General features: G+C 48.6%; 1 protein-coding gene across 9 annotated transcripts in view; it reads right to left on the reverse strand.

The window, feature by feature from the left end:
- MTSS1 (MTSS I-BAR domain containing 1) overlaps window positions 1-13,661 on the reverse strand; it is a 169,063-nt gene that overhangs the window by 77,816 nt on the left and 77,586 nt on the right. The window lies entirely within an intron of this gene.

Raw genomic sequence — 13,661 nt, forward strand, 5'->3', positions numbered from 1 at the left:
GGAGACCTGGAAAAAGCTCTTGGCTCCTGGCTTCGGATGGGCTCAGCTCTGGCCACTGCAACCATCTGGGGAGTGAACCAGCAGATGGAAGACCTCTCTCTCTCTCTGTCTCTCTATAACTGCCTTTCAAATAAATAAATAAATCTTTTAAAAAATTTAAGACAGCAAGTAGATTTAAAAAAAAAAAAAACACACAAGTCCTAATATACTTTTTGTTTTGTGCTACACAAGGAACCATCTGCTGACTTTTTCCTCACCTACAAACAGGGCTTTTGGTAGAGTTCACATTAGAGCCCAGTTCAAAGCCTTGCAGCATCAAAGGTGCTCAGAGGTCCATTTATTTACCCTCCAACATCACTTCCTTCCTCTCCCTTTGTTCCCACAATTAAACCTCACTTTGGAATTGGAAAAAAAGAGAGGGAGAGAAGACTAACGAATAGCATTTGAGAGAAAAAGACAACACAGAGGAAACTCAAATTTCCCTTGGAAAACCAACAGCTAAAGTGAGCAGTGGGGCACGGGGAGGCCGCTTGCTGGCCACAGCCCAGCTCTCAGACACAAGTTCCACACGGAGTTCTGGAAATGTGGCCATCCGGGTTTTACAAGACTTGGGACTTCTTTGCTACAACACTCAGCTGCACATTTGTGAACTGAACTGCTTCGGACTTGACATCCTGCAATCTAACGTCCGAACACCTGTGTTCCTACCAAATCTCCCATGCCTGTCCATCCTGAGCAAGGGAAGTCCTTACGGCGATCTGGCCTCTGCCATCTGCCACCAAGTGGCTCAGGAGACCAGCTTAATCATCTATACATTTCTTCGTGGCATTGTAAGATCTGGTAGACAGCAGGTGCTCAATCACCACGGTTGCACGGATGTCCTGAGCTATTACCGTCTCTGACGCAACTCCCTACTTCAAGACAGAAGATCACGGCTCTCTGACTTCTAACTTATGAGGAGGCCATCAGGCTTTCCACCTGGTTGCTAAACAAAACAACGAGAAAGGCTGCCTCGTCTCAGTAGCCCCCCCTAGGCCCTGTTAGAGACACCACGCAAGTGGATGAGCCCGAGGAAGGTCCCGAACGCTGAGCTCCCTAAGGTTCAAAGACAAACAGGCAGGAAAGATGGGTAGGTTAGGAGCACGAAGTCCATGGCCTTGAGCCTCAGGCACAGGGTCCTGGGGTCCGTCCTCTCTGTTTTCCAAACATGGTTTGAGAATCTAAATTCTGGGAAATGAAATCACCGAGGGAGCTTATCTCAAAGAGCGTCCCGAGGGGGCAGGGAACATGACATGATCGTCATGACAACTGTGACAGGCGAAGCCTGGTTTGCCAGAGAGCCTCCGCTCCTTTAGCTCTGGTCACTGAGCCTCGTGGTCCTCCCGAGGAAGTGCCCCCAGCTGTCCACCGCAGATCAAGGCTCGTAAATCTTCCTGCACAGTGATCAGAAAGCGCCTGCCCCCACCATGGCCACTCGGGGTTGGCAGCTTAACCTTTGGGCACGAGGAGGTCTTTGCCCCACTGTGACCTTGCACAACGACCTTGGAGCCTTTGCAGAAGAACCAGCAGGGGCTGTGGCAGGCAGCCAGCAGCGACTCCCTCTGCCAATGTCATCATCCTTCAGGCCTGCCTTTCATCACTTGAAATTCAAAAGTGTAGAACTCCAAAGGAAGAGGGGGCCTTTCCTCTGGCATCTGTGGACCTGGCTAAGGGAGGAATTAATTTTCTACCTTTTGCTGTATGCGCTATACCTTACAGGTTCCCTTATTCGTTATCACAACAGACCAGGGAGTCAGCAAACCGCAGCCCTGCTCATGAAGGCCACAGAAGTAACCAGAAGCACCAGGCCCCAAGACTCTCACAACCACAGTAACCACATCTGCTCACACATTCCTCAAGAGCCAGCCAGTTCCTCCAAGCAAAGAGTTCACATTAAGATGGCCAGATTGGGGGCCGGCGCTGTGGCACAGCGGGTTAATGCCCTGGCCTGAAGCACCAGCATCCCACCCGGGCACTGGTTCTAGTCCCGGCTGCTCCTCTTCTGATCCAGCTCTCTGCTATGGCCTGGGAAAGCAGAAGATGGCCCAAGTCCTTGTGTCCCTGCACCCATGTGGGAGACTTAGAAGAAGTTCCTGGCTCCTAGCTTCAGATCAGCACAGCTCCGGTTGTTGCGGCCATCTAGGGAGTGAACCAGTGGATGGACAATCTCTCTCTGTTTCTACTTCTCTCTGTAACTCTTTCAAATAAATAAAATAAACCTTAAAAAAAAAAAAAAAGATGGCCAGATTGTTTCTTAATGGCTGCACACTTACATGTTGTACTTTATTTACTATTTATGTTCGTGAAGTCCTTTGCTTTTGTTTTTGATTTAAAATAATAATTTTTTTTATTTGAAAGGCAGAGTCACAGAGAAGGAGGGAGAGACACAAAGATCTTCCATCTGTTTGTTTACTCCCCAAACAGCCACAAGGCTGGGATTGGGTCAGGCCAAAGCCAGGAGCCTGGAACTCCATCTGGGTCTCCCACATGAGTACAGGGGCTCAAGCTCTTGGGGCCACCTTCTGCTGCTATCCCAGACACATTAACAGGGAGCTGGATAGGAAGTGGAGCAGCCGGGACTCAAACTGGCACCCATGGGGGGATGTCAGTGTCACAGATGGAGGCTTAATCTGTTGCACCATGACACTGTCCCCAAGATGGTCAGATTTTTAAATAATTTTATTAAGTCAAGGCTACTCTGTGAAAGGGAGTGAGGAGACAGGGATGAAGGAGGTGGCTGATGACACTGTGTATGGTCAAGGCCACAGAACACGTGGGATCAGGGGTGCGTCCCTGAGAAGGCCATCTCCCCCACAGGAAGCTGGAGGCACCGCACAGGGCTCAGGCGGGGGAGGGCTGCTGGTAGGCTCCGTTTCAGCTATGAGCAAGATGAACACTGAATGTTTGCAGAAATGCATGAGGGAGGGGGTTGGATCCCTTGGACGTGGTCCTGCTGCTGTTTCAAGTTGGAACCTGCAGGAAACAGGTGGTCACGTCCATGCACACCCTGGACAGGACGGGCATCTGGGTCTCAGATGTTTCACCCAAAGCCCCGTGTCTCTCAGCGTGAGGGTGCTCTGCCCCCAAAAGCTACAGGACTGCTTTTCATAGCTCTGTTGTGGATGTCTACACTTGCTCATTCCCTCGTTTTGTGCAAATGTTTAATGAACCCAGGTATGAAAGTTGCAATGGAAACATGAAAATAAATCGGGCTGAACTTGGCCTCTAAGAACACATCTGCTCAGAGAAGGCTTGCATACAGACCAGGAGATTAAAGAGGTTTGAGGTTTGACAGTTTGGGGTAGGAGGGTTAATTCTACCTGGGAGTAGGTCCAATGGCCCAAACGTCAAGGTATGTAAGAATCACCTGGGATATTTTCCTATGGGGTCTGGACTTTCATTCTGGGGACAGAAGACCCTGATTTCACTGATGGTATTGTCCTTTAAGTCACAGAATGTCATCATTCACCATAAATCTAATAACGATGGCGATCATAACTATTTTACCTTACGATGGAGCTCCAAGGAGATTTCAAATACCCGAGGTACCAGGAGTAGAGTTAGGATCTTGCCCTCCACTATCAAGGGCCCCTCTCTAACGGGCAGAGAGGACTCAGGGCAGACAGCACATTCAATGCTTGTAATCACATCTACTACCCTGAACTGGCCCCACTTAGAATTTATATGCTCCGGAGTGGGGCTTCAAAGGAACCCAAATCATCCAAAAATAAGCTTGGCACGAGAAGAGTCCCATCTGAAACAGGAAGGGGATCCCACTCAGACATTCCATTTCCAAATTTCCTTCCCCTCTAGGGCACTGACAGGAACCCGCAGGGCCTGTGATGGGATAAGCAGACACCTGCTCTCGCCATATTCACAGGGCCATGCTGTTCTCCCGGGAGCTCCAGGAGCACAGAATCGGGTCACAGAGCTAATCAGCACCAGTCAAGCATGAAGCTGAAATGCCTCCAAGGCGCTTCCCCTTTGGTAACCTAGCAGTCTTTAGAGTAACATCCATCACACACCTATTTCCTGCCACGAAGCCTGCGACACAGACCCTGAGACCAAACAGGTAGGCATTAGCACCACAATGTCACAAAGCAAACAATGAAAAACATCATTTTGAAAATATATAAGCCGTCCCCCACAAAGAATTTTAATTAACTGGGGAGGCAAATTGGAGTTCATCAAAATGCTGAAGTGGCAAGTACTTAAAATAAATCTTTTAAAAAAAATGTGTTATTTGAGGGGCAGAGTTAGACAGAGAGAGGGAGAGACAGAGAAAGCTCTTCCACCTGACGGTTCACTCCCCAAACGGCCACAATGGCTGGAGCTGGATGGAACCAGAGCCAGGAGCTTCTTCCAGGTTTCCCATGTGGGTGCAGGCACCCAAGCACTTGGGCCATCTTCTGCTGCTTTGCCAGGCCACTAGGAGAGAGCTGGATCAGACGTGGAGCAGCCAGGACTTGAACCAGGGCCCAGATGGGGTGCCGGCGCCGCAGCCAGAGGCTTAACCTACTACGCACAGCCAGTCCCTACATAACACATTTTAACAAGCAAAAAAAAAAAAAAAAGCACCTCTATGCTTCAAATGCATACGAGCTAGGTTAAAAAGGTGTTTGCAGGCCGAAGTCCTAGAACCTGCTCTAATGGAGACGTTAAAATTACATGAGGGAAGTGTCAACAGGTTCCTGGGAAGTGCAGCGAGAACGGCTTGTGTGAGATGTACAGTCTTCCTGAGAGCTTAGGTTTACTTATCGTGTGGTGCCGTGGCGGTTGTGATCATAAACTTGGAATCCGGGAAGCTAACCTACTCCGTGAAGGATGCCTGCTCACCGGCTGCTTCCTCGCTGACCAAATCCAACAGCAGTGCTGCGCAGGAGCCGCCACTCCCCTTTTACTGCTGCCCCCCCCCACCCGCCCAGGACTCCCAGCTGGTGGGGGGGGGGGGGGGGGACAGCAAGTAGAGGGACCCAGCTGTCTTGACTTCCTGCGGCTGCTCTCTCCCGCTCCTGTCAATTTCGAGCCAAATGGGCAAGGTGAAGCCAAGACAGGTAGCGACTCTAGTTCAATAGGAAACCTACCATCTCTGATGTGATCCTTGTTTGATTATTTTAAGAAACCAGAGCGGAAAGGCCTCCAAAATGACGTGTACACACCCCTTAAACAATTTACTTTTAAGTTACAGTCACTCCTTTCCAACCTGGTGACCGGGGGCCATGGAAAAAAACCACACCCAACCACATCCACCAATAGGTCCACTTCCAGGCTCCTTCAAGGCCAGTTTCCCCACCTACCAAGTGGAGAATCCCCCATTTTAACCTCCACCGCCCCCGCCGCCCCCAGCTATGCTGAGGTGTCTCAGCCACACCTAAAACAACAGGAATGTTTTTAATAAGCTGTTTTCAAATCTTTCCAAAACACCTCAGGCTCTCAGCAAAACAACTCCTGGTTTCACTCTCAAATTTCATCAGTTTATGTAATATTTTATTTGATTACAAAGTTACAAATGCAAGTACAAGTGGCAAAAACAAGTCAGAGGGAAAAACACAACTCACCAATGAGCAATGAACTCATCTTGGGGAGCAGACATGGGACGGGATGGGGAAAGGGGTGCCTCAGACCAGCAGGCCAGTTGGGAGAACTCGTCTGTCTGTCTGTCTGTCTCTCTCCAGCAGGCCAGTTAGGAGAGCTTGTCTGTCTGTCTGTCTGTCTCTCTCTCTCTCTCACACACACACACACACACACACACACACACTCCCATGGGAAAAACAGCATGCATTTCGCTCCTGGCTTCAGCCTGGCCCAGCCCTGGTCATCTGGGGAGTGAACCAGCAAATGGCAGATCTCTCTTTCTCTCTGTAATTCTTTCAAATAAGTAAACACATCCTAAAAAAAAAAAAAAAAAGATAAAGGGTGATGATTGTGGTGAAGCTACCACTTGGGGCACCCCCTTCCCATATCAGGGTGTGAGTTCGAGTCCCAGCTACTCCACACTTCCCATCCAGCTTCCTGCTAATGAGCCTAGGAAAGCAGCAGATGATGGCTCAAGTACTTGGTTCAGGCAACTGGCCCAGCCTCAGCTATTTGGGGAGTGAACCAGCGGATGGAAGATATCTCTTTCTATCTCCGTCTCTGTCTCTCCTTGTCATTCTGCCTTTCAAATAAATAAATAAATCTTTTTAAAAAGAAAGACTGATGATACGTGACAAACAGGGGTTCAAAGAATGTGACTTTTTGGGTCACACGATGTGAACTTCAGTTCCTTTGTATATAATGTAATTATATAACATAATGTTAAAATGGTATTTCTTGGAAAGCTGCTGCAAGAATTAAACATACAGGCTGATACACAGTATCCCTGATTCAAAAATACAGACCATAAAACGTTCTGAAATCTGAAATTTGAGCACCGACATGCCACTCAAATTTTGAGGTTTTGAGATTTCAGAGAATGTAGGATTTTGGCTGCTCAACCAGTAAAGTCTAGGCAAATATTTGAAAATTCTGAAATCTGAAACACTTCTGTTCCCAAGCAGTTCAGATAAGGGACACACAAACTATCCAATAAGTGTGTGTTCTCGGCCTTATTCATCGTGGGCACACACCTCTCTGCCTCAGTGCCTAGAAACGTGTTTGAAAGTAAAAAGTGCTAAGGATGCGTGCGTGGTGGGTGTGTGGACGAACAGATGGATGGGAGAGACAGATGGCAAATGACACAATGGTGGAACCATGCACGCACTTTAGCTCAGTAACTTGCTGGGCTCAAGATGGACACATCCTAATTGTCCCAGTGAGAACGGAGAGACCAGAGCAGGGGTAACGGAGAGGAGCAAGCAGAAGAGAACGAAGGAACTGGCTCCCCGGGACACCCCTCCCTTCCTCACCACCCCCCCCCCCCCAGTTACTGAGAATAACACTACATTAGAAGGAGTGTGACTTTTTTTTTCAAGGCACAGAAAAATTTCCCAATAGCTAACTCCAGCAAAAATCTAAATTACCTTTAGTTTTCAATAAACAGCAAATCTCCAAGAGTTAGAAAAGGGAAATGATTCCAGAAAGACAACCGTGCGGTTTGGGTTTCATGCACTTAGCATTTCCTAAAATGCAGAGCTAACGGGAAAGATATTTTCAGTCTGAAAGAGGCAGGCGCAGACACGTTTCCAGTGGTGGAAGGGCAGGAAGGAGAAGCAGGCAGAGAAGGAGGCCCTGAGCTCAGCACATCGTCAGTGTTTTTTGATTTTTTTTTTAAATAAATCAATCACCAGAGAGAGCTTTCACTTACTGTACATTTTACAGAAGTTCAAAGTGCTAAGAAAGTACACCCAAAATCCAGGCAGGAGACACCAAACTACAGGAAGACAAACAGCTCCACTCCGAGTCACCTGCTCTCCAGCCCATTCCCACCTTCCTTCCAGCAACCCACGTTCATCCCCACAAGCCTTACACCGTGACGGCTCCAGACATCTCTGCAGCAACCTGCTCACTGACCTACCCAACTGGGAAGATAAATCTCCTGCGACTGACCTTTGTTTTTCTAAGCCTTGGTTTCCTTTTCTGTGAGATGGGGTGGAGGATAGTGTGCGATTGTTGCAGACAGTTGTGAAAAATAAATAAATATATGTGATATGCATGACAGACACAGCACAACCTACAAACAGGAACTCTTCTTCTCCACTATATCTTTAAGGAAAAAAAAAAGACTAAGAATCTTTAAAATTTATTTATTTACTTGAAAGGCAGAGTTACAGAGAGAGAGAGAGAATCTTCCATTCACTGGTTCACTCCTCAAATGATTGCAATGGCCGGAGCTAAACTGAACTAATTCCAGGAGTTTCTCCGGGTCTTCCCAGGCATTAGCAGGAGCTGGATCAGAAGTGGAACAACCGGGGCTCGAACCAGCACCCATATGGGATGTCAGCACTTTACCTGCTGCACCAACAGAGCTGGCCCAAATCTAACCATCTCTCTCTGATCAATAAAAACGGCAGAGTGGGAAAGAAACATGACCCTGGTAATACCTGGTGATAACAAAACACCCTCCCCTCTTATCGGGATGATTACCGGCCAGCACCTTCCACAAAGAACCATTTCTACACGCTGAGCAACAGCCTGAAAAATGCTGTGGCTCTCAGTATCTCCACCTGAGGACTCCATCCTATAGAAATAAGAAATGCAAACACACACACATACATACACACACACACACACACACACGGCAATGCTTAAAGTAGCATCATCATAAAACCAGGACACTAGAAAGCAACAGTGAAGAAAATGGCCAAATAAACAGTTTGGAGTCTGCAGCCATACAAAAAATGATTACAATCATTGAAAAATAAAAATTGGTATCTAAAACCTTGGAATTCCATGTTATAAATGTATTTAAGATAGAACATATTCACACAGTTAAATTATATACATATAAATGTGTGTGTGTACAGACTGAGTATCCCTAATCCAGAAATCCACAATGTTTTGAGCAACACCATAGTGCAAGTGTAAAATTCCACATCTGACATCATGATAGGGCACCGTCAGAACACAGGTGCACTGAACATATCATAGGAGACTTCCTTAAGGTTATGTGCGCAGTGTCTATCTGAAACATACTGGGGCTGGCACTGTGGTGCAGCAGGTTAATGCCCTGGCCTGAAGCGCCAGCATCCCATATGGGTGTCGGTTCAAGACCTGGCTGCTCCACTTCCCATCCAGCTCTCTGCTATGGCCTGGGAAAACAGTAGAAGATGGCCCAAGTCCTTGGGTCCCTGCACCCACATGGGAGACCCGGAAGAAGCTCCTGGCTTCAGATCAGCGCAGTTCTGGCCATTGCAGCCAATTGGGGAGTAAACCAGCAGATGGAAGACCTCTCTGTCTCTGCCTCTCCTCTCTATGTAATTCCGACTTTCAAATAAATAAATAAATCTTTAAAAAAAAAAAAAAAAAAGAAAGAAAGAAACATACCTGAATTTTGTCCTTAGACGAGATCTCTCATTCTGTATATGTTAACATTCCAAAATCCAGAATCTGAAACACTTGTGACCGCACGCTATTTCAGGTCAGGGAAACTCAATCTGTGGATATACTGACGCTAGAAGTCTAACAAAGTATGATGTTTGCTATCTCCAGATGGTGAAATTACAGAGCATTTTGTACATCGTAAGAGGATGGCTGCTCTGTGGTTTTGAAAGTCTGTATACAGAACTGACGTATATTTCAAAGCAGAAAACAAGTATTAAAGTGTTTGTGGAGAGTGTGCGTGAGAGGGAGAAGGTGGCACACGAAAGCTCCCCCATGTGCCCTGAGAACCACCGGGAAGCACACCTGGATGCGGAGACTGGAACACAGGGAGAAGGGGGCAGGGTCCCCAAGGCCAGCAGTTTGAGCTGTGTTAAGCCCATGCTCATTCCTGCAAGACCTGAGCATGTGAGCATTGCTCATGTTCATCATTTGCACACACACACACACACACACACACACCCAAAACCTCAAGGCAGGAGCAATGCCTGACTCCGCAGCATTTCCGTTTCCTTGGCAACCTTATCTCTTATCTTCTTTGATCTCCACTGCCGATAAGAAAGTCTCCCAGGTCTCTGAGATCCACAGGCAGTGAGACAGTAGCGGACCACAGCAGGGCACTCACTCGCTGTCATTCTAACTGATGAATTTGTTCCCAGAAACCTCACCCCACCACAGCTTCACAGACCAGACTCCGGAGAGGTTCACCATCTGAGCTCCGAATCGTGTGATTTTCACTTCACCAAAATTTAATTTTAGCTTCACATAAACATAATTAATCTTCTTCACTGAGCAAAAGGAAAAGGGAAATGATAAGATTCCAATTTTGCTAAATAGGATGAATGTCTAAATATTTACCTGCTCTTTCCACCTCGGGGCCCTTGAACCGCAGCAAGCAGGGGATTTTCCAGACCTAACTCTAGCAGGCTGGGGAGCAGCACTCCAGGGGCTGTCAGCAGAGCCTGACACCCTAGCACTGTAGGCACGGTACCACGTCAGGGGGAAGGGGGACCTCGGCTAGCTGCGTATCACTCAGCAGCTGTAGGAGGAATGGAAGCATCGTGGGCAATTTGTGTCCACCCCTTAGCTTATTTTTCTAAGAAAATACCAGGCTAGATAAATTAGATGAAGTCGGGTGTGGTGTGTACAGATTTATTCAACCATAAACCGTTACTGAGGGTCTATCATGAACTTGGCATTGGTATGTCTCTGGGCCCACGAGTGGGAAAGGCACACTTGATCCACAGACCCTCAAGTTAGTGGATCAAAATAGTTTTTTAGCATATAGAGCAAAATAGGCCAACACACACACACACACACACACACACACACACACAGTGGCTAGTCCCGTCTTCACAATAGCTGTCAACAAAAGTCTTTGAACTGAAATTGTTCCTCCTAAAAGAACACAAATGATCTGAGAACACTTGCAATAATAATAATGTGCTTTCACTGTATCACAAGCTTAGCACACACCTGTTTACCAATAGTTTTGTTTGTTTGTTTAGTACTTTTCCAGAATCTCATTATCTCGGCAAGGTTTTCAATTTGTAGGACAGAGCCCAATTTCCTGGTGATACATTATCTTGGAAGGATGTGGGGCCTGTGTACCAAAGCTGATGGGTGCACAGTGATATTTGCCAAGTAACACCTACCAGTCACCTGCACCCTCATCTCAGGCTTGGGATACAGGGAGCAAAAGCCAGTCTTGCCTCAAACAGCAGCCACCCTTAGCTACTGACCAGGGGCTGTTCCAACACCAGGTACAGAGTGGCGCCCCAAGGCCACAGGGGCTGCCATGGAGTGTGCAACACAAGGCTGAGCCATACCACAAAGCAACGCAGCATGTTTACCTCCCACCACGGGACCCAGCTCCGCAGCCCTCAAGTACTATGGGGTGCACACAGGGCCACTCTCAAGAAGCTTCTGGGGCCGGTGGCATGGCTCACTTGGTTAATCCTCCTGCGGCGCTGGCATCCCATATGGGTGCCGGGTTCTAGTCCCGGTTGCTCCTCTTCCAGGCCAGCTCTCTGCTGTGGCCTGGGAAGGCAGTGGAGGATGGCCCAAGTGCTTGGGCCCTGCACCCCATGGGAGACCAGGAGGAAGCACCTGGTTCCAGCCTTCGGATTGGCGCAGCGCCGGCCGTAGCAGCCATTTGGGGGGTGAACCAACAGAAGGAAGACCTTTCTCTCTGTCTCTCTCTCTCTCTAAGTCTGTCAAATAAAAAAAATAAAAAAATAAAAAAAAATAAATAAAAAGAATCTTCTCCAGCACTCAATCTCCCTGAGAAGGCCCTCAGGCCAGAACGCAACATGATTTAGTCAGGAATTGGCACACTGCAGCTAGCAGGCCAAATCTGGCCCACTGCCTGTTTCTCTAAATAAAGTTTTATTGAAATACAGTCAGGGGCCGGCGCCGCAGCTCACTAGGCTAATCCTCCACCTAGCGGCGCCGGCACACCGGGTTCTAGTCCTGGTCGGGGCGCTGGATTCTGTCCCGGTTGCCTCTCTTCCAGGCCAGCTCTCTGCTGTGGCCAGGGAGTGCAGTGGAGGATGGCCCAAGTCCTTGGGCCCTGCACCCCATGGGAGACCAGGATAAGTACCTGGCTCCTGCGTGGTGCACCGGCCGCAGCGCGCTGGCCACGTCAGCCATTGGAGGGTGAACCAACGGTAAAGGAAGACCTTTCTTTCTGTCTCACTGTCCACTCTCCCTGTCAAAATATATATATATATATATATATATACACACACACACACACAGTCAGGGGCCCCTCTATGTACCCTTTATCTATGGCTTCTTGTGTTTTACAACAGCAATGATGAACAGTCGCAAAAAAGAGAGCAGAGACACTTGAGGCACGTAACCCCCTCAGCACAGGAGGAAGCTGCTGGCACTAACGGCCCCCAGTGAGGAGCTGTGTTCAGGGCCTCTCCGCAGGGAGTTATCGTGAGAATCAGACAACCACGGGGAGCCTCAGCACCTGTGGCTGAGCAATCAGAGCGTGCACACCTGTTTCACAGGTTGTCGGGAGCAGCGCACAGGACAGCATCTGCAGAGAGCCCCGGCACGAGGCCTGGATGGCTCCAGGTGCTTAAGGCGGCAGCACTGTGCGAGTCACTGCAGTCCCCCTCTTTGGCCATGAAGGCCCCTGTCACCACGACCTGGGGAGAATCGTGGGGGCAGTGCTCCGTGAGGTTGCAATGTCTCTGTGTTGAGTCATAGAGGTGAAGTGTTGGGATTTGGTGTCCTTGTGCTTGGAGAAAAGCACTGAACTATTTCAGGTTGCAATCTGTTTTTTAAAAAGATGTATTTGTTTATTTATTTATTTGAGAAGCAGAGTTACGACAGAGAGAGGGAAAGACAGACAGAGACATCTGTTTGCTGGTTTACTTCCTAAATGGCCGCAACGGCCAGGGCTGCACTGATTCAAAGCCGGGAGCTTCCTCCAGGTCTCCCACATGGGTGCAGGGGCCCAAAGACTTGGGCCATCTTCTACTGCTTTCCCAGGCCATAGCAGAGAGCTGGATGGGAAGTGGAGCAGCCAGGACTCGAACCAGCGCCCATAAGGGATGCTGGTGCTGTCGGTGGAGGCAGAGGCTTAACCTACTACAGCACAGCGCCGGGCCCCTGGAATCTTTCAATAGTGTATTTAACAAAGCCTCCAGGATACGGAAAAGACCCAGAGCGCAGCCGCCCCCAATCTGTCTCCAAACATCGCGTGTTTAATCCTCGACACAGATTGGCACAGGGAATCCCCGGACAGTGGCAGAACCACACACAGACCAGCTAGTGCTCTGGAGAGCTCACGCTTTAAGGGGCTGTGAACTCTCGCCCCTATGGCTTCACGCTGATGGGACACCCATGCACGGGAGGTACGATGCCAGTGGGAACACACAGCTGTCTCAGCAAGAAATGGATTGTCGGAACCTGGGGCAGGGCAGGAGCCCAACCCAACCAAACCCTGAAGGTGTGCTAGGCCAGGGGCAGCCCGTGTATCTGTCCTCTCCCCGCATCTTCCCACTCTAGCTATGCAACTGCTTTGACATTTGCAACCTCAAGTCATGCACAGCCTTCCATCACCCAGATGTTAACACTACTATTCCAGGAGAGCCAAGGCAGCTATTGCTAAAAAACAAATCCCAGGATGTAGGCAGGAGAGAGTCTGAGTGCCTGTTTTACAGCTGGGTAAACTGAGGCCCGGAAAGGCATTTTGGCCCAGCAGCAAGGGCCAGAGCCATCTGACTTATCCGCCTCCCCAGAGCCATTCCTGTGGCTCGGTCATTAACACAGGTGCTCAGCTAACAGCTGTGTGTGGCTGAATTCAAATTCCAGGCCTGCCATCTCATTTCTGATAACAGCTAACCTCTCTGGATGCAAGATCATTCATCCGTGAAATGGAAACAAAAAACTCACCTCATAAGGCTGTGGGAGGTTCCACTGGGTTGTGTATTCAAAGCCCATGGAGCAGTGACTGGCACAAACCCACTGTCCATTAAATGTTGGCTTCTATTATTCACTGAATCAAATATACTTGACTTGCACCCAAATCTTTGGAGCATGTTTTGCCTTCTTGTCATTCACATAGCCATTCCCTGAACATGCAC

This window comes from Oryctolagus cuniculus, chromosome 6, assembly GCF_964237555.1.
Source record: "Oryctolagus cuniculus chromosome 6, mOryCun1.1, whole genome shotgun sequence".
Taxonomy (NCBI): Eukaryota; Metazoa; Chordata; class Mammalia; order Lagomorpha; family Leporidae; genus Oryctolagus; species Oryctolagus cuniculus.